A 20,611-nucleotide genomic window follows, 5' to 3' on the forward strand; every position below is an offset into this window, starting at 1 on the left:
CAGTTCCCTAGTGATCTGCTGGAGGGTGTCACCGCCTCATTACAGGCTTCTAGCTTTCCATTACAAAATAAGGGGATAGATTAGATGAGCCCCAAGGTCCCTCCAGAGCTATGGGCCATGAGTCCATGCCAAGTCCCATCTTCCCCATCCTCCCAAAAAAAAAGAAAAGGATTTACTCCTTTGTATTCCGTTAAAAAATAAATAAATATCCCCAAGTTCTCTTTTCCAGCCCCACTGTCCTCTGACCAAGTCCATTTTGCAGGTCACTTATTTGGAAGAGCGTCGGCACACCCTGCCTCCCCATCTCGAAGGCCTGCTCCCCAGGCAGCAGTCCCGGAAGTTCCACTCACCGGAATGGGAGGTGTGTTTACGGTTGCCCAGGGTGAGAACTGAAGCAGGTAGAACTGGGAGGGGTCGAGCGGCCCGGGATCTATGGGACACCCGACAGGCCCTTTGCACACACCACGCACCTGCAGCCACGGTGTGAGAGAGGTGGGGACGTCAGAGGAGGTCCAGACCCCGAGACTCCAGCAGGGCCTTCGCCCTTGTGACCGGGGAGGGCCTGGGAGTTGGGCCGATGCTGAGTACGAGGCAGTGGTTCTGGTGTGACCCACCGGCCCTGCCAACCAGGAGTGGAAGCGGAGGCGGGGGCCTTGGAGCAGGGCCAAGCCTCAGAGCAAGCCAGGGCGGGGTGAGGGGGTCTAAGAGGGGAGCACGATGGAGCAGGGCTGCAGCAGCAGGGTCCAGTGGGCCTGCCTGTTCCCTTGCAGGTGCTGAGAACCCGGTGCTGGGAAGGGACCTTTCCAGGGAAATGCCTGCCAAAAGGTGACCACCTGTAATGAGGCAATAAACGGGGTAATTACCGGGTAATCACTGGCCCTCCAAGTGTCTGGGAACCTGCGGGTGAGAGCTTGGCCAACTCCGAGCCTCATGTCTCCGGTGAGCTGGAAGCCCAGCTGAAAATTAGATAATGTGGACGGGTAAGGGAGGAGCTGCTTTGGGGGGACCCACTCCATCCTTTCTTTCCTCTCTTGCCTTTTCCCCTGGGCTGGCCCAGGTTCAAGGCTGTCGACAAGCAGCATGTGCTGGGACAGAGGCAGCTGCAGAGTCCCCAGGCATCTTTGAAGACCGGAGCCCACCATGCCTCACCTGCTTCGTCCCACCGGACCCTGCTCCACCCTGCAGAGTAAGCACCTCTGCCCTCCCACGCACGCCCCCGCCTCCAAGAGCTCAAGGCCAGGACCAGCGCTGGGCAGAGGTCAGTTCAACTGGGTCGCTGCAGGCTAGTGACTTGGTGCAAAGTGCAGCTTCTTTGCAAATGTCCTCTGCTCCCTCCTCTGCTGAACCCTGGGTCCTAACCCCTGATGGTGTCTTTCTTCCAGTTGGCCCGGTTAGACTAGTGAAGCTGCAAAGTATGGGCTTAGTTAAGCATGCAGGATGCCTGGAACTGTTGAAGCCCGTGAATAAAATGGATTCATTTGTTCTGGCTGAGGACAGGATGGAGATTCGGGGTGGGGTGGGGTGTGAAAATGAACAAGGTAATTTTTTTAGTGTCTTTTATAGATCACATGTCACTTTGTTAGTTTACGAGCATTAAAAATGTATAACATAGAGCTTGTTCTGCTCATAAAATGATCCTCTTTGGCATATTAAAATTTAAAGTATAGTTTATTCAGGCAGTAATTACACTTTTACTAATTGAATTTACCTCTAAATATTTCAAAGTTTTGTAATAAATTGAGCTACAAGATACTGAGCCTCAAGGTGTTTGTATACAATGGTGTTTGAGAAATGGGCAAAACCCTTGACAACAGAAGAAATCAGCAGCATTGGAATAAAATGGGAAAAGGCTTTCTGTTTTTTGGCGTTTTCTGATACCTACAGTAAGGACAAGAACCCAAGTAATATGCGACATGGTCCTTCACTTTTTAAGTTCCTTGACTTATCTTACTTTGATTTTCACAACAAAAGCAGAAAAAGAGGTTTGTATTTAAAAATAAGGAAGAGGTCACTCAGAGAAGCTGGGCAACTTGCCCATGGTCACACAGGGATAGCCGAGTTCAGGATCCCCTTCGGAGCCCAAATCCCACGGTCACTCCAGGTCAGAGAGATGATGAGAAAGGCTGCCACAACGCTGTGAATTAACGCCCCTGAATCATATATTTAAAAATGGCTAAAGGGGTGCCTGGGTGGCTCAGTCTGTAAGCATCTGCCTTCTACTCAGGTCATGATCCCAGGGTTTTGGGATCGAGCCCCACATCAGGATCCCTGCTCAATGGGAAGCCTGGTTCTCCCTCTCCCACTTCCCCTGCTTGTGTTTCCTTTTTCACTGTGTCTCTGTCAAATTAAAAAAAAAGCCAATTAAATAAATATTAAAATGGTTAAAATGGTAAACCATAAAAGATTCCTTTTGCTCCCAAGGGACCCGTCACTCCTCCTTTCAGCCCTTCCTGTTCCTTCCACATCCTCCATGTCTTAGTCCCACACGGAGAACCAAGGCTCGACCGTGGCTCCTGCAAGATCCTGTTAGGAACCACCCTCGACCAATCTGAGGCCTTCCCTAGGTAGTTGAAGACCAGGCGCTCTTGCAGGGGCCAGTTATGTTACAAGAAACACAACTTTCTCTGGTGCCTACAAATGTTTATTCGCAAGCTGACCTCCAGCAAATGGTCTTTCCAATAAACGAGGAAGTTCGAGGCTCTGAGCAGAGCGTGTGGCAGGGGGATGTGGCAATATTCTGGTGGTGGGTTAGGTGGCAGGTTTGAGATTCTGGTGAGTGGCTATAAATAGAACTGGTTTAAAATCTTAGGAGTGCTATTCCAAAGAACACGTGCTACCGGTGGGCTTGGTAAACGCATGCCCAAGCAGGGCAGGGTGGGTTCTTGTCGGACCCTGTTCTGGCCAATACACAGATTCCAAGCCCTCCTTGTTTCAAGGAAAACCATTTATAACATCTGTCATGCTAATGAGCAAAGCCTCTGGTGTTGGTAAGAGAAAAGCAGCTGAAAATCTTGCTATCGCGGCCCAGAGAGTGTGGTTTCTGCTTGAGGTCTTTCACATGCCAACTGTCCCACTCCCGAAGAATGTACTTCCCAATCAAGATTCTTCCCAACGGGGCGCCTGGGTGGCTCAGTGGGTTAAAGCCTCTGCCTTCGGCTTGGGTCATGATCCCAGCGTCCTGGGATCGAGCCCCACATCGGGCTCTCTGCTCAGCAGGGAGCCTGCTTCCTCCTCTCTCTCTGCCTGCCTCTCTGCTTACTTGTGATCTCTGTCTGTCAAAAAAATAATACAAATCTTAAAAAAAAAAAAAAAAAAAGATTCTTCCCATGGTCACAGCCCCCTAGAATTCCGATCAAAAGGATAGCTCCCCGGTAGGGTTGGCAGATAGAACACAGTATCAGGGACATATGTCTACTAGGAAATATTTGGTATTTGTCAGAGAGTCACATTTAACTCTGTGTTCTGTATTTTTATTTGCTAAATTTGGCCACTCCGCTCACACTGTATGCTGAAGTATTTGGAAATAAACTATAGAAAATGGAACCTATACCTTTTGTAAGAAAAAGATATTTTCTTAAAGTTAATGTTTCCCTGCTTTGTGCCGATCTCCCAACCTGACGGGCTCTGGCCACAGCAGGCAGACCGGTCTGAGCAAGTGTAAGTATAAGCTACTGGTTTTAAAAATCCACAGAAATCAGGGGTGGGGGGCGTGGGTTCCTGGTATCTCTGTGGTCCTGCGCTCTCCATCCTGCGACATGGAGATCAGAATTCAGCAAGACTCAAAAAGCGAACAAGTCCTGAATCTCTTTTCTGTACGTGTGTGAAACGGTATGGCCCCCAGATGCAGAAAAAGGGTCTTACATTCTTACATGTGCTACTGTACCGCTTGCTCTTGGTGGACAGGAATTACAATGATCTGATATTCTAGGTGGTTTCACATTAAAATCTCTTCCTTGCATAGAGGGATTTAGAATTCACTGTGGAGGGTGGGTAGGGAGAGGAATAATAAAGACAGGATAATAGCACCTTAGCTGTAAGATTTTAATCATTCTAAAATAAAATGAATATAATTTTTGCCCCTAAAATGAGGTTTATTTTTCGGAATTTTTCTAATTTTCATTTTTACTATTAGTTCGGGGTGGCAGGGCGGGTACCGCTCAGGGCAAAAGTGAAACATTGTCCCCTACCTCATTCCTTAAGGATTTGAGGAAAAGACAGGAGGGAGACATTTTCATTGCTAGTTGGGGATTAAAGGAGGCTTTCCAAACGCCCCAGGTAAATTAAAAAAAAAAAAAAGAAAAGGAAAGGAAAGGAAAAAAAAGGGGGGGGCAGTGTCCCCTGATCTGGCCCCTGGACTCCGGAGATTTTGGGGAAGGTCACGCAGCAGGTCAGACCCCACCCCCACCCGCCCCCGCAGGGCGCTTAGGGAGGCCCCTTCCACCACCTCAGTCCCAGCAGCTGCGGCTTAATAAAAGGTGGGATTGCCATGGCAACCCCAGTAACACTTTCAAATAGATGGCCAATTATTATTCATTCATTTACTGTTTATTGTAGCGATGCCAATCACAATGAACTCCAGGAGTGTATTAATGGAGATGTGATCAGAGCCTGGGGCCCGGAGGGGCCCGGCATTGTGATGCCTCATTCATTAGCATCCCGTGCACTAGGTGGGCCACTCCCTCCTGGCCCTCAGGGGCAGACTCGGGGTCCCAGGCACAGCCCCAGCACGTGCTGGGTGGGCAAGCACTCCTTGGCCCCCTGGAACTGGAGGGGGAGGGACCCGAGAGGTTTCCGGCCCCGCAAAAAGTCCACAGTACACCCTCACCTCCAAAGACAGGCAGGTGGACTGGGTGCGGGCTCCACCCCAGCAAGAGGTTTAGTATTCTCATCTTCTCTCTAGACCCTTTCCCCATTCCAAATTCTATAAACAAATACAGAGAGTTGTTAAGCCTTGTCCAAGCCCTTGGCTGTGGGGGGCGGTGAAGGTAAGTGTACAGGATGGTTTCCCCACCTGAACACCCTCGAAGATGTCAGTTCAGGACCCCGGGAGGGGAAAATGGAGGTGGTGCTCCTCCTCTTATGAAGCCTGGCCACCTGCTCCAAGGCTTGCTCAGAGGCAGGCAAGAGGGGTCACCAAGAAGACAATGTCCACCCTTGGTTTCTTGGATGGATTACATCAGGCCTTCGCAGAAAAGGAAGAAAGAGGGCTTGTGGGAAACACGGGAAGCAGGGGCATTTCTAATTTCATCAGCAGAGAGGCTCTCAGAGGCCATGACTTATTGTGTCCACAGAACCCCAGCAAGAGCCCCTTCCTGTCCTCCAGACTGTTGCAGAAGCAACACAGCCCCGCCCCCTTCCTCCAGGGTCATGTAGGTCTGGTAATGGGGAGGTTAATGGAACCAGTGGGAACCAGAAGACCAATACCTGCTCTGAGAATGACCTTAGCCCTAGAGAAAGGGTGGGGAAGAATCTTGGCCAACCTGGTTGAAAGGGACTCGAGGTCAGATTTCATTTGCTTCAGAAAATCAAGAGAGTAGTACACCATTCCTTGTACACGGGGGCACATGAGGGAAACTGAGATGTTCTACACGGACTGGCAGCTTGTTACCAGTGAGACACCCGTCCCGAGGCAGCCTGTTCTTCAGGGAGCAGCTCATTCTTGCCTTGCCCTCTCCTTTGGTGGTGGTGGTGGGGGGGTCCTGAGGCCCCGAGCCCCACTCGGATTCCTGCGGCACCTCCTACTCATGGTGCCAGTCGGGACCAAAGACAGACAAGGGTGGGAAGGTGTGAGATGACTCACTCACTCTCGCTCATCTCTGCCTCTGCCCGTGCTCAGGATGTGGGGGCAGTGCTAAAGGGAAAAAAAAAGTATCCCGAGACTCTTAGAACGAGGAGGAAGGCTTTAATCAGGACTATCAGGATAGTGGAAAGAGACTTAAGTCTGAATACAGCAAGGACCAGTGGGGAGGTGCAGCCAAGGAAAAGAGTAAGGGGGTCAGCGGTGAGTAGAAAATTGCCAAGAGTGACACCTCAGTGCCGGGGGGGGGGGGGTGTCTTGCTGAAGGCAGCTTGGAGGAGCAGGTATGGGGGGGGCCTCTCCCTAAACCGGTGTAACAGGATCCTGGCTACAATTGGACTCTGCAAGGACACGCTCAGAAGCCCAAAGTCATGGTCTAGTAGACAAGAACACGCCGAGGAACCTCACCAAAGTTTGGTGAAGGGAGAGTCTTGGTCCACAGCCACGGAAAGGAACTGGGGCCAGGGGGCGGGAGGGCAGAAGTTGCCCAGAGAGGGACAAACATATGTTCAGGGACAAAAATCACTCAACGGACAGCCGGCTGGGAAGAGTATGTCTCTCAAGCCAAGCCCAGAGGCTGGGGGAAACCAGCAGGAAGCGAACATTTCTCTTCCTTGCCCTCTGCTGGGTTTCGGCTCCTGTCCGGGACCCCAGCAGCTGTCCTCTGGCTTGTCAGATTGTTGGGTCCTAGGCCTTTCCCCAAAGAAGGACCCAAATCCTACTTCCACTCCCTTGCTCTCTGGTGACAGACACGCCCCTTGCAAGCCCCTTTCCTCTTCAGGGAGGGGAGGGGGGTTAAGGGACCACCCTCAGGGCAGTGAGGGGTCTTCCTAACAGTGTTTACAAAGCCTGGGAAAACGAGCTCCACGAATGTGAGCACAAGGTCATCACCCCAGTTCTGGAGGACCGGAGGAATGGAAGGCTCCTCCCACCTGCAGAAAAAGCCTACAGCCCTCCCCAGGGAGACACAGAGACCTGCTCTCTGGAAGATGTCCTCCCTTGTAATTTGCATCCTTGTGATTTGTGGATGTGGTGCTTATCTCCACAACCGCACGTGGCCGGCATCCATCCGTCTGGGTGATTCCTATCCCATCCGAACCCACAGGAATTTCTGGGGAGCCAGGGTACATTCTCCAGCTGCTTCTTTCAGTGATGGGGTGGTGCTCAGAGGGATGAGAAGTGGTAGGGCAAGGGAGACCTGCCACAATCACTGGGTAAGACAACAGTGGGGCCAAGACCTGGCAGAGGACTCCGGGCTCTTAGTCTTAAGTTCTTAAGTCTTAGTCTTAGTTCTTGAAAGAATGACACCCCCAGAGAGGTCTTGATGGGGCACACATGGGCATGGGTCTCACAAAAAGCAGTGCCGGGAAAGCAGCCCCAGGTGGGGAATGTGTAGGAGGACAGCGCCGATAGTTTGGGTAACTCTGCTCCAACCCATCTAGAACATTCTGTGTGCCATACACGGACTACAGGAGACACTGAAACACAAGACTCTGCCAGGAATGCAAAAGAGTGACCGTACTCTATAGGATGGGTGATATGGGAGAATCAGAGGCAAGTGTTGTAGGAATAGCAAACAGAACTACTGATTTTGCCCCAGGGGGTCAGGAGAGGCTTCACAGAGGAAGGGAGGGTTCATTTTGCTCTTCAGAAAAGGGACTCCAACTTGCATGTGCAAAGCACAGGGGCTCCTTGGAGAACTATGGCTCCACCTGCAGACTACGGCAAACACCAGAAGACAGAATTGGAAATGTGCATGAGAAAAGCATGAGTAGGTCAGGGAAGAGTGGGGATGCTACTGCAGCAGTCCTAGCACAAAACAAGGCCACTACAGGTTTGAATTCTGGCTCCTGACTCATTAGCTGTCGGATGCCGGCCAGCCCCTTTAACCTCACTAACCCCCAGGACCCCAGCTTGCAAAACAAGGACACTAGATCATCCTTCCTTTGTGGTTGTGAGAACAGAGGGGATAGGAGGAGCCAGCCAACACAGTGGGCCTGGCTTATGTTGTAGGCAGCCCATAGATGGAGGGTCACCTTCAGACAAAGTCACAGGAGGGATGTGTTGGAAGCAAAGGATGTAGAAGTGTCTAGCGCATAGTAGGCACTCAAATATCTGTAGAGAGAACAACAAATTGAATCTAGGAGAAGGGTGAAAAAGGAATCAAAGATGATCTGAAGGTTCTAGAATGTTCCTGTGAAGGTAGACAGGAGGAAATTGATGTGGCTGCCTTGGGAGCCCTCCCTTCTGCTCTCCTGACATCTACCACCAATTCATCCCCGTGGCCACAACCCTGGGAGGGGGCTGCTCCTCCCTGTTCCCCACATATTTTGAAAAGGCAAGATAAATGCAAATAAACACAGGTGTGATCCTTCAGTTTTCCACGGGTCGGCGGTCGTTCTGAGATCTGGTGAGCGGGGATAGGGAGCAGAGTCATGTACAGGAGGGAAGAGAACTCAAATTCTTGACCTAGCTCCCAGGTGCCGGGTTCGGAGCCTTATCCTATTAATCCTCACAAGAAACTTGTGTTTGGTACTATTACTGTCATGCACACTTCACTCAAGAAGAAAATGGTCCCAGAGAAGCTAAGAGACCAGCCTAAGATCAAACAGCTAGTTAGTAGGGAAGGCAGGATCCAAGCGGATTACATAGCTTCAAAACCCTTGCTTTTTCCACCAGCCACTTCGAAGGAGCCAGAGGCTGAAAGAAAGAGGAAAAGGAGAATGTCTCAGTCAGTTTCAGTTGCTATACATTAAAAAAAAAAAAAAAAAGAAAGAAAGAAAAAGTAAAAAAAGAAAATCAGGTTCCATAGCTTATAAGCAGTAGAAATGTCTTGTGGTTCTGGGGGCTGGCAAGTCTAAGACCAAGATGCCAGCACACTTGGTGTCTGGAGAATGGTCCACTTACTGCCCATTGATGGCTTTCTACCATATCCTCACAAGGTGCAAGGGGCAGCGGAACTTTCTAGAATGCCTCATAGAAGGGCACTCATACCATCATGAGGGCTCCACCTTCATGACTTAATAACTTTCCTGAAAGTTCTACCTTCTAATAGCATCACCTTGAGGGTTGAGATTCAATAGGAGCCCCACATAGGTCTCTGTGCTCAGTGGGGAGTCTGCTTGGGGATTCTCTCTCTCCCTCTCTGTCCCCTTTTCCCGGTCACACACCCTCTCACTCTGAAATAAATCTTAAAGAAGAAATGAGTCACCGAGTCACCATCCTGAAGCTATCTGGGGGCTCCCTGACACCAGTACTCTCATTAGCATACCAAGATATTTTTAAGACCCAGGACACTCCAAAGGATTTATTTAGAAGCTCCATCAGGAACCAGCGTCAAAGAGCAAATATATTTAGATCACAGAATTCCAACACCATCATGGGGGATAAGCTTAATAGGGCAGGAGGACCCTGGAGCAGCACCATGGCAAGAGGGGTGACTGGATCCCTGGAAGGAGGACTTCCTGAACTGGGTCCCTCGAGGCTGCCCATCCTCAAGGCCTAATCCTGAACGAGGCACTTAACTCCCTGAGCCTTATTTTCCTTCATTAGAACAATGGAAATGCTAATACTCTGCATGAGTCACAGGGTTTCATGGGGGGCTTAGTGGGATCATGGATGCGAAACACTTTATAAACCGTGAAGTACCACACAGATAGGAGGCTTAATCACAGAGGAGCACGCACCTCCCCCACGCGTTCATCCCCGGGCACCCATGCATTCACACACACTCTTGCTCCAAGGAAACAGGAGCATCCCTCCTGATGCAGCCCCTGCGAAGTCCCATGCTGGAATCTCCCTACGCCCTCTATCCTCCTGACTTTACCCACTGAGACTGAGCGGGTTCAGGAAGACTGAGGAGGGGCTGAACAGCTTCGAGGAGAAGCAGGTGCGGCTGGAGCCCAGACGGCTCAGCCCACACCTGCCCATTCTGCACAGCACCTGGGAACCATAGTAACCACCCAGCCCTTTGCAGGGGGTGGGTGGGGGGGAGGCACTTGGCAGAGCAGGGGCAGTCCCGAGAGGTGGCGCTCCTTCAGCAGCTTGCTTTGGGGGCTTACTGTCCAGGCATTGGTCTCCCATGCAACAAGTTTTAGTGAGCACCTACTATCTCTGCACAGACCTGCCCGTCACGCTGGGGATCCAAGGACAAGTCCGCCCTGCCTCTGAGCCCCTTGCAAAGGCAGCTACACCAGCAAGGCCAGGCCATGGGCAACAGCGAGCGCACTCTGGAGTGATGGGTGGCTTTGTGCAGTGCAGAGTAGATGGGCCACGTACCGCCGGACATTTTGCAGGTGAAGAGGGCACAGGTAGGGACCCAATCCCAAGAGGCCCTGATGCCACACTGAGGAGCTTGGACTTTATTCTGTGTACAACGGGGAGGCACCCAAACGTATTCAAAAATGGAAAGACATGGACTAAGCAAATCTCTTTTCATTTTTTAGGAATCCTCCCCCCACCCCACCCCACCATTTACCACATTCCTCCTGAAAACTGGAAAGTTATGTAAATGTGCTGAGATTGGTGAAAGAATGTGAAGTTATAGAAAGAAAACCATAATTTCTCCCACCCCAGTTCTGTTACACCTCTATACAGGTAGTTCTCAAAGAGTGTTTCCTGGCACAGCCACACGGGCAATGTCCACATGCTTGCTAGAGATGCCATCTGATTATGGTTAATCCTGCAGTGTAGATCTGAAAGTTGCTGAGGTCTTAAAAGGTCTCATCACTGCCCCATCAGAAAAAACACTGTAAGTCTTACCACCCATTACCACATATAGTTACATCTATTGCAAAATGATCGCCACAGTATCAATTATGTTATACACGTGACACTCAGATTAGAGGTCAATCAGTCTCAATTTTTTAAAAATGGGAAGAAAAAAAATGCAGTCAGCTACAAACCCTTCAGGTGACTGAGGCTTACTGAGATACCTTGCAGGAATTTTCTATACTTGCTTCCATGTTTATCAAACAACTACACCTCTATACCACTGTGTACTTCTTTTTTTTTCCAAAATATAATCCTACCTTTTACTAAGCAAGCTGCTTTGCTCATGATGCTATGTTTCCTAGTCAATAGAAATGGAATGCATTTGTTCTTTAAAGTGTGTGTATGATTTCCCATTGTGTGGCTATAGTTTATCTAACTATTTGTTGTGGAATATTTAGGTAATTTACAATTATATGGACATCTAAGAAGTTATGATAGCCTTCTCTGTGTAGGATCCCGTAGGGGTTTTTTCATTTCCACTGGCTTGCCAGAAGTGGAAATGCAGAATCAAGGGTTATGGGGTTCACAATTTTGATATTGGTAGCTCATTATCCCCCAGAACTGTAAGGACACGCAGTCCCATCAGTAAAACAGAAGATGCCCGGATTCTCATAGCCTCCCCAGCACGTGGTCCTTCAAATCTACATATTTTTATTATTTTTTCATATCTATATTTTAAGAAGCTCACTATGGCAATTTCATGGAAAAAATTGCTTTGATCCAATGGGGTTTAGGGCCAGAATTGGGGGCCAAGAGCCTAGCCGAACTTCTGGATTAGTCCAGGTAAGAGATCAAGGGCGGGGTTAAGAAAGTGGCCAGGGGGATGGAGAGAAGGGGTCAGTCAGATTATGGTGGGCTCTTTTGCAGACTCATTTAAGCTCTCTAACCACCTGCTTTTCAAATGAGGAACCTGAAGTTTGTTGAGACATCGTGACTTGCCTACATGTCCTAGGATCACCGAATACTTCTTAACCCATCTATGGCCCATTCTAAGGGAACCTGCTCCCACAAACCCTCATCAGTAAGTAGCACAAGAGCTCACTTGTTAGAACGTAGATGAGGATCAGAAAAGCATCCTCCGGACGGACAAGGTAGTCTGAGACCAAAGACCAAAGCAAGCCCCTCCATACCATGTTCAGAGTTTTATTCAGAGTAATTTACTGACGGGGGGAGGGGGGTGCAGACCAAGTGGACAGCATACTTGGCCATTCTCTGCCCCCACTCCCCACCCCATCTGGACCACAATCCTCAGCTTTTATGGAGGGGCACAGTGGTGACGTCACAGGGTAATCATGTAAAGTGGGGTCTTCTGTGCAGCCCTTCAGGGAAGAGGAGAGCAAACCTTCGTACATTCTGGTCCGGGCACGCATGAACCTCCATGGGGCCCAGAACACAGAGCCAGCCCTGTGGGAGGTCACTGTGGTGCAAGAACAGAATGGAAGGCCAGAGCTGGGGTCTGTGTTGTCAGCCCCCCTACACTGCACCCCCAACAGCTTCATGGCTCGCGCAGTCTTCACACACTTCCTCTGTGAGGACCACGGGGCCAGACAGCGGGGACTGGGAGGGACTTGCACCAGCCCAGCTACAACAGAAACAGCGACACACGGGCCAGTACCGCCTCTGGCTTTTCACTGCTCCTCGTTCTTGAGGGATCGGGCAAGGACTGCTCTAGCAACTTCTGCAGGGAAGGAGTGTAGATGAAGATTTGAGGAATGAAACAGCCTCGCGTCCCACTGCAGATCTTCCCTAATACGGAGCTGAGTTCCCATCCCTGATTCACTTCCCATCCATTACGCGGGCACTCTCATCGTCTGAGAACCTCATTCCACATTTTGCGGGTCCGGCTCACAATGATAGAGAAAAATCACAGCATCCACTAAGACCTCACAATAAAGCTGTATTAGGCACCATGGGATGGGTGGGGTTGGGAGGATGGATAACTTTGAGTTTCCTATAATCTGTTGTCCTCGGCCAGGTCGCAGTAGATTTCTCCATAGACCAAACCTGACTACTGAACGCCAAGCCCCCACTTCCGGTGGCTTATATGGTTTTACATTTATTACTCTACGGGAACCAGCAGCTGTGTGGACTCCCATTTTGGGGGCCCCCCGATGAAGGCTTTCACGACTCAGTTATGCAACCTGAATTCCCCTGATTTAGATCCAGATCCTATAAAAACATCTATGCCCAAAATATGCTGGGAATGGAGGAACGGAATGAGGGGAATACGCCCTGGGAGACAGTGGGGAGGGAGCCTGCAGGTGTGTAGGTAGAGACTGGTTTGTCTGGATAGTTTGCCCCCCCGTAACCATCAACAGCCTTTGTGCCCCCACCCTGAAATTTTGGGGGGTCTCCATAGGTGAGTGTGCACTCCGTTCCAAGGTCTATTAGAGCCCATACAGTCTGTCAGTGAGACCAGTAGTGGTGAAATCTGCACGGGGCTTCCGATGGCCCCCTATTGCACAAACTAAAGGGTCATGTTGACCTAAGGCCCCTTCTCTAGGGGTAGTGGTATCCACTCCTCAGATTCCTCCATTAGCCAAGGGGCATCTGGCAACAAACCTGGCTTTTTGGAGCTTTCCTTCAAGTGAGTCACCTAGTTTCCCTTTGGTGACAGTTTTCATAGGCTTAACGAGACTGAATTGGGTTGTCTGGATTTTCTCTTGGGGGTCCCTGATGACACTGGATCTTGCCACAGTTGTTTATGAGAAACCACTAGGGGCCCCTTTCCCTCCAGTTTATCATTGGCAGGATACTTTGTTTTCCCTTTTTCCAACTTCTTTCCCTTATGATGGATTCGTTCCATCCCACTGAAGTCAGCCACAATAGCGGCCACAGTAACAATAGGCCAATTAGCCCCAGGGGTGAGGACAGATACTCAAGTCCAGAACCACGTCCCAGGGGGCTGACCGGGAGAGAAAGTCTCGTCTACCAGAGGAAGGAAGTTCTTCACCTGGGCCTCTAGAACACTGGGCACACACAGCATATTTCATCCCCAATTCCCACACAATTTCGTGTAGTTCTTCTTCAGAGGTCCCTGTAGCAACCGTCCCTAGACCACGTTATCTTTTTTTTTTTTTTAAGTTTAAAAATTTTTTTATAAACATATAATGTATTATTAGCCCCAGGGGTACAGGTCTGTGAATCTCCAGGTTTACACACTTCACAGCACTCACCATAGCACACACCTTCCCCAATGTCCATAACCCAGCCACCCTCTCCCTCCCCCACTCCCCCCAGCAGCCCTCACTTTGTTTTGTGAGATTAAGAGTCTCTTATGGTTTGTCTCCCTCTGGATCCCATCTTGTTTCATGTATTCTTTCCCTACCCCCCAACCCCCCACGTTGCATCTCCACTTCCTCATATCAGGGAGATCACATGATAGTTTAGACCAGGTTATCTTAATGCTAGTGTTTATCCAATCAATCACATCAGCTAAGCCTCCTGCCTGTAGCACAAAAACTTAGTCACAAGGCAGGTAACGCGGGACAATGGAGGTCAAGCCCAACATTGCAAACCCATTGAACATAAGCGCCTCCCCCCAGGATACCCCCAGGTGAATCATCCCCACCTCCCTTGCAAGCGGCTGGGGAGCTGTACCAGTGCAGTGGCGGAACGTCCCTCGAGGTCACCCTCTGACCCGTGGGAACCTGCCTGTGTTCATCTCCAGGTTCACGAGTGCCCAAGCCTTAGTGTGCAAAGAGCATGGCTAAATTTTCTTCCTCTCCTGTAATAATGTCCTCATCAGAGGAGCCATGATCTCAGGGATCCTGTGTCTCGCGATCCCAGCTTTCCCAAGACAGGATGGTCCTCACCTTAGCACACAGGAACCTGCACGGTTACATCTTCTCTATGACCTCTAAGTGCTTCTTCTGCCCTTATACCCCTCTGGACACAGCACGCTAGGGGAACGTATGCCCTGCACATCCCTCTCCAAAGCCATCGCTTCTCCGGTGGGTTCCATCCCACCAGATGTAACTCTTTTCCCGTGATGTCCGTAGAGCTCAGATCAAGGGCCAAGCTACTACCACAAGACCTTGTTCATTTCCCTTCCACATTCCTCCTCTCCAAGGCTCCCAGGAGGACATCTAACAACGCTTCAGGCATTCTCAGGCATCCCTATAGTCACACACTGGCCCGAAATGCTCCGGAGACCCGGCCCGGTCTCCCCACATGGCGGTGGCTGGCCAGCCTGGGATTCTGCCCCACAGCATCCTGTACCCGTGCTTGCTTCGGTCTCCTGCCTGGCCAGCCCATTGTCAGGAAGTGCAGGACGCTTAATAAGACATCTCCAGCCTGCCAAGCCACTTTAGGACCACAAAACGGAGCAAACCACTCGGTACTGGGCACACAGCCTTACGCAGGGTGACTTAACGACCAGGAGAGAGCTGACGGACGAGGACCCAGCTGGCGCTCCGCCATGTCCCGCAGCTTTTCTCTGCTGGGCCGGACCTTAGCTCCCAGCTTTTCTGAGCCGCGGGGCATGATGGTCTGATCACAAGGTAATTACCTGAAGTGGGGACTTCTGTGTGCCAATTTAGGGAAGATCAGGCAGAGCCTTCCCGCATTGTGGTCAGGGCATATGTTAACCTCCACAGGGGCTGGAATGGGTAGCCCCGAGGTGGGGGTCACTGCGGGGCAAGAACTCGATGGGGTCAGCCTTGTCAGCCCTCCTCCACCATTCTCACACCTGCAGGTAACAGGGCGGGTCTGCGACCCACGAGACCCTGATCCATAGAGTGACTCGTGATCTGTGGCCTGGGTTAAAAAGGACCAGAGCCTTCCTGGGGTTTGAGCAAAGGCCTTCAGAGGAAAGCTGCCAGGGGCGGCAGCGGGTAGCACAGCAGAAAGTTGATGTAGACACTGGGCTGGGGAGGCAGGGATGCAACCAGCTGAAATTACAGGTGGGTAGAAATGGTGAGTAAGCAGCAGAGGCTGACTGGAGAGAAAAAGGAGCAGATGCAGAGAGGAAAGCCAGAATGCTGAGAGAGAACGCAGGCTGCCCAAGGGAGACAGAGACGCAGCTCCCAGGGGCTGCCGGGAAGCCAGACTCAGCCTCACCTGCATCCCCACGAAGCCACCGGCATGGAAGCCCCTCCCCTCCCACTGCAACACTCTGTCCTCGGCCACCTCTCCCCTCCTCTCTGCACACACTTGGGCGCCCTTCTAGAGATTTCTGAACAAGGTCACAGAGGCCATGAGTATTAGAGTTTAGATTTTCCAAATCTGAACTCTCTTGACTTCCAACGACAGCTATGCAAACCAACAAACCAACAAACCATAAAAAAACATTAGCATGGCATTTCCAGCGTGCTTTCTACCTGCATTATCTAGTTTGATTTTGTCCCAGTGAGGAAATGGAAGCTCAGGGGAAGTGAATTGCTTTTCCAAGATCAAACTATTAATAGAGGGGGCGGGAGGGGTGGGAAATCCTTGGGTCGCAGCCGACCAATTGCAAAACTCACCTGGGTCCAATCCTCCTTGCTGGGGTGGCACCTGGGCCCCTGACACCTGTTGTCCCTTCCAGTGTCACTCCCTGACCTGAGCACTCTTAGTCACCAGGCTGTGGTTCCCACCCCTTGCTCCAGGCTCCCCCTGAGGGGTGGGAGCTCCAGATTGGGGCAAACTGTTACAGATGTCCCACTCGTTATCCGTGATCCACGTCTAGATCCTGTGATGGGCCCTGAGGGGGTTAGCTAGAAGATTCCATGTAAGCCCTTTCCTCAATTAGATCTCTGTAAAGACACCTCTATTTTAACTTTGGAGTGAATCATTAGCCTCCACCAAAACAGGAGCATGAATAGGTTTAAAACCTAAAAATAACTAACATTTATTAAACACTGATTATGCTTCAGGCGTTGTGCTAAATTCTTTACACAAATTCATTTAAAACTCCCAATAACCCTGCGAGATGAGTATTATTATCTTCGTTTCTCAGATAAGGAAACTGAAGCTAAGAGAGGTTAATTAACTTACCCGGGGAGACAGGGCTGACACCTGCTGGAACCGGGGTTTGAACCCAGGCAGTCTGCCTTCTCGAAGCCTGTGGGAGGGGCAGGATCCTCTCACACAGTGCAGGCCCTGAGGACATGGATCATGAGGGCGGATGTCGGCCCGGGGGCAGAGGGGGTCTGGGGGATGCCCACAGGTTCTGGTGCTCCTTGACAGGCTAGACCTGGCCCAGTGCCTTAGGGAGTCCTGAGCACCTTGGGACAGGCTCAGAGAGGAGGTATATGATTCCAAGAGGAGAAGGGAGGGGAAAAGGGGTTTCCTGAGAAGACAGAACCGCCCTTCTTCAGACACTATTAGCTGCAGGCTAATCGGCACCTCTCCCACGCTTCTGTCATCCTGTGGCTGTCTCAGGCCCAGTCTAGGGGACAAAGCCCAGAGCAAAACGGCCCAGCCGGTCCCCATCAGCCGTTCCAGCCGCTTCCCAGGGGAGTCCCACTGTAGAAGTCCTGGTCTTCGCTGAGACGCTGCAGCCCTGCACTCCCAATCCCTGGCCAGGGATCAGGAGCGCCCACCAAGGGTGCAGACCCTGAGCCCCCACCAAGGGTGCGGAGCCTGAGCTAGGCCAGCTCCCCTCTCCAGCCTTCCGATTCCCCTTCTGAAAGGAAAACGAAGGCATTCAGATACCGTGACGGTGCCTCAGACTCCTCCCTGCCAGTTCCAAGTCTCCCGGAGAGAAAGGTTCTCAGCTCTGGAGCCAGGAAGAGCCAGGTTCAAGTCCAGCCCTGACACTTACAAGCTGTGTGACTCGGGGAGCCACAGCCACCCCCGCACCTTACTTCCCTTCACTGTGCAAATGGCATAGGCTGCTCTGTGTATGTAGCAGGTTTGCTTGGAGTTAGATCATGGCTACGGAAGTGCTTTGAACTTGGTAAAGCCCTTCGTGCAGACAAGTGCCAAGTATCAAAATCTGTGATTCGTTCCTTCCTCAGTCTCTCCTGGAGCCAATCTGCCGGCTCCACAGGGAACAGGATCCAGAAGGATGGCCTAGAGCCAGCGTCACCCTCTCCCGGGACCAAGCCCCCTGCCAGCCCCCACCCACCCTGGGGTGGGCAGTCTCCCAGCACAAGAGGTGGCTCTCTTTTGCCAGGATTCCCGCAGATCTCCTCCGTGCACCGGCCCCCCCATCCCAATGTCACCTCGGGAAGTCAGACCTGCTCCCTGGACTGTAGTCACCTCCAAGTTGAACTTGGGGCCATGGGGGTGTGTGACAGGAGGCGCCCAGCCCCGTCTGCTCTGGAAAGCAGAAAGAGCTCACCGTACAACCATCTCGCGGTCCATTTGTCAAAGTTTGACGTCAATTTGCGGCCTTAGATTGGTTTTTGTTTCTCCGCACTTTGTTTTCTTTTTCGTGATGAATGGTTATTGTCAAGCTGGCTTAGAAGAAGCGATAGGCAGGAGGTGGGGGCCGGGCCAGAGATAGCACAGTGGTGGGTTTCTTGCTTGGGTTGTTTATATTTCTTTTTTAGGACAGAAAATGGAGTGGGAGGTACCTGCAGTCACAGTGGGGTCATCCGAGATGCATCCCAGGGGCCCATGGTAGCTGCCAGCTTCCTTCATCCAGGCCCGGAGACACGGAGACCCCTGCCTCTCTCTTTTCCCCAAAGTACATGCCTGGTCTGGGGGACAGGCGGCGTGTCACGGCTGTGGCGGCTGATGCTGTCAGCCGCAGATAAATACAACCAAAACAGACCCAGAAAATTATTTCCTCTTAATGGAAAAATTATCAGGCCCTGAGCAGCCTGATCTAAGGGCTTTTAGAAGTGCACAGAGAAATATACTTGAGTCTTTTCTCAGGATCCTCTCTTCCCCACCATCCCTCGGGGGAGGGCTCCGCAAAAAAACCGCCTTCTCCCAGATTCTCTGCCTGGGCCTTGCCTGACTTGCAGACAGTAGGCTCTCCAAGACCGTAGACCGTGGCATGGGATCACAGGGTTAGGCTTCTTAGAGTCTACAGGCATATGACCTTTAAAGGACATAGACATCACCTTGCCCACCTCTGTCACCCAAGATAATTACATTAATGCCCAGAGACAGGTGACTCGCCAAACGTCCGTGATCACTTAGCAGCTGGACAAAACATGAAGGCTCTTGATTTCAATTTCCTTTCCTATTACCCAAAATGGCCTGGCCACTCCCTCTAGCTCTCGGAAGCCCCTTACATCACTCACTTCAACTAACAGCCCTATGGGCGCAGGGACATCGGGTTTTAGGCAGATGGTGCTGGTGGAACATCACATGATGGGTCTACAGTTCCTCCCTCCACACTCCGCTGTGGCTCACGGTCTACAGAGTAAACACCTCCACCCAATGGGCTCTCTGCTTGCATCGGGCTTTGGTTCATGGAATGCTAGTGGGTGTACCATGAGCAGAAGCTGAAGCACGCTTATGAGGTTTGGCTTGGGGCTTTGTGCTTCTGCAAACTGCCGCGAGGCTGCTGGTCCCAGAATCAGAGCAGCGTGGGGCAGTTTTGAACACAGTCCTCCATCCGAAGCAGAGCTGCCGCCCTTGTCAGCAAACATGCCTGTGAGGGAGGAGCCGAATTGCTGTTGAAAACCTGAGGGTTTGCAGCAGGGCCAAGGCAGAAATCTGATCACTGAGGCCAGCACCAGGTGCTGCTTCTCCTGGTCATCGGGGACCGCCTCAGGGTTATGGGGACTAAGAAGAGCCAAGGGACACAGATGAGGCTGGGAGGTGGCCCTATCCACATGGAGCCATCTGCAGGGGCCCTCGCCGTGGGCGCTGAGTATGGTCCAGGTCCACACATTTCTTTTTCCTCTAGGCATCCCTCAAGGCAGGATACCTATTGAGGAGCCAGGAGAGGCTAACCTCTATCTCAGATGGTCCCCAAGTCCAGGGGCTTGGATGGCGCATGCTTCTTTCCCAGTCACGCCACAATCCAATATGGCAGCAGGGACCATTCGGCAAAGGTCTCTGTCATTCTCTAAAACCTTCAAGTTCTCCCCTGGATCTACTTCATCCGGCCCGCTGTTGAGCAAAAATGATAGTGTACCAGGCCCCTCAGGAGACCCAGGCCCCTTCTTTCTACCCACGACAGCTGATTATCCCACAGACATCCCCTGGGCCTAACCGCTCCTGGCCTCATGGAATTTCCCTGGGCTTCACCTGTAGTGGGAACTCTGCCTCCTCCTAGTCCCGGCAGTCCCCATGGTCTCAGGTCCGAACTCCCCGGCGATGCCCCGACTCTTCAGGCTGACTTGTCTGGCGTGTCTCACTGTGGTTCCTCTCTTCCCAGAACCACTTCTCCTTGGGCCCACCCCGACCTTGTTTCCTCCTCCAGACACTATGGTCACTCCTAAGTCTCACCAGTCTTCTGAGATGCCATATCCTGGCCACACTAAGAGCGAGAGCTTCTCTTTCATCAGAAAAGCAGAAGTTACTTTGAGTTATTAACAGGAGAGTCAACTCCCAGTGGAAGTTGGGGAGGTCATTAGCTGAATGAATCAGGGTGGGATTGGGGGAAAGAAAGGGATTGGGATTGGGGAGAAGGAGAACAAGTTGGGAGATGACTGTCCTAATCTAGGAGAAGGATGGCAAGGACCTGTGCTAGAGTTGAAGCTGAGGGATAAAGGGACAAGGAAGCACCCAAGAGATGATCGGGCAGGTGGACTGAGGTTTGGAATCACACTGAGCCTGGGGGATGGACACGGGGCCACATCCCGGGTTTTCTGGCTTCCACGGCATCTTGGACTGCCTGAACCCACCTGCTGGCCTCCCTCCACCCAACCCCACCAAGTTGCAAGGCTGCTCGGCCCTTCCAATCTACTTGGAAGGAATGTGGAGTTACATTTAATTAAAAGTATCTACACAGAAACGAGATTAATTAAGTCTCTTTTACCCAGGAGCCCTCTCTTTGTGTTCACTTAAATGAGGTTTTAAATGTTGTCTCAATGTTATATCTGGGCAAGATTTCTCCAGACAACACTTTGCGTGGTTCCGAGGCTCCTGCGTAGCTGGCTGGAAATTATTTAGTGATGAGAACAATCCAAGGGCAGTCCACTCCCGCCTCAG

General features: G+C 51.3%; 2 long non-coding RNA genes across 2 annotated transcripts in view; one reads left to right on the plus strand and one right to left on the minus strand.

Annotated features, from left to right (window-relative positions):
* Positions 1 to 400: 400 nt before the first annotated feature.
* On the plus strand, positions 401 to 1,752 carry LOC309840791. Its single transcript, XR_014298795.1, has 4 exons — positions 401 to 492; positions 771 to 825; positions 1,058 to 1,258; positions 1,383 to 1,752. It is a non-coding gene; the product is annotated as an uncharacterized lncRNA (long non-coding RNA).
* Positions 1,753 to 8,351: 6,599 nt separating this feature from the next.
* Positions 8,352 to 20,611, minus strand: part of LOC309840508 — a 32,928-nt gene continuing 20,668 nt past the window's right edge. Inside the window, exon 6 of the long non-coding RNA XR_014298636.1 lies at positions 8,352 to 8,497. This is a non-coding gene — a long non-coding RNA (uncharacterized lncRNA). The remainder of the gene's footprint in view (positions 8,498 to 20,611) is intronic.

The sequence above is a fragment of the Mustela nivalis genome (assembly GCF_964662115.1).
Source record: "Mustela nivalis genome assembly, chromosome: 9".
NCBI lineage: Eukaryota > Metazoa > Chordata > Mammalia > Carnivora > Mustelidae > Mustela > Mustela nivalis.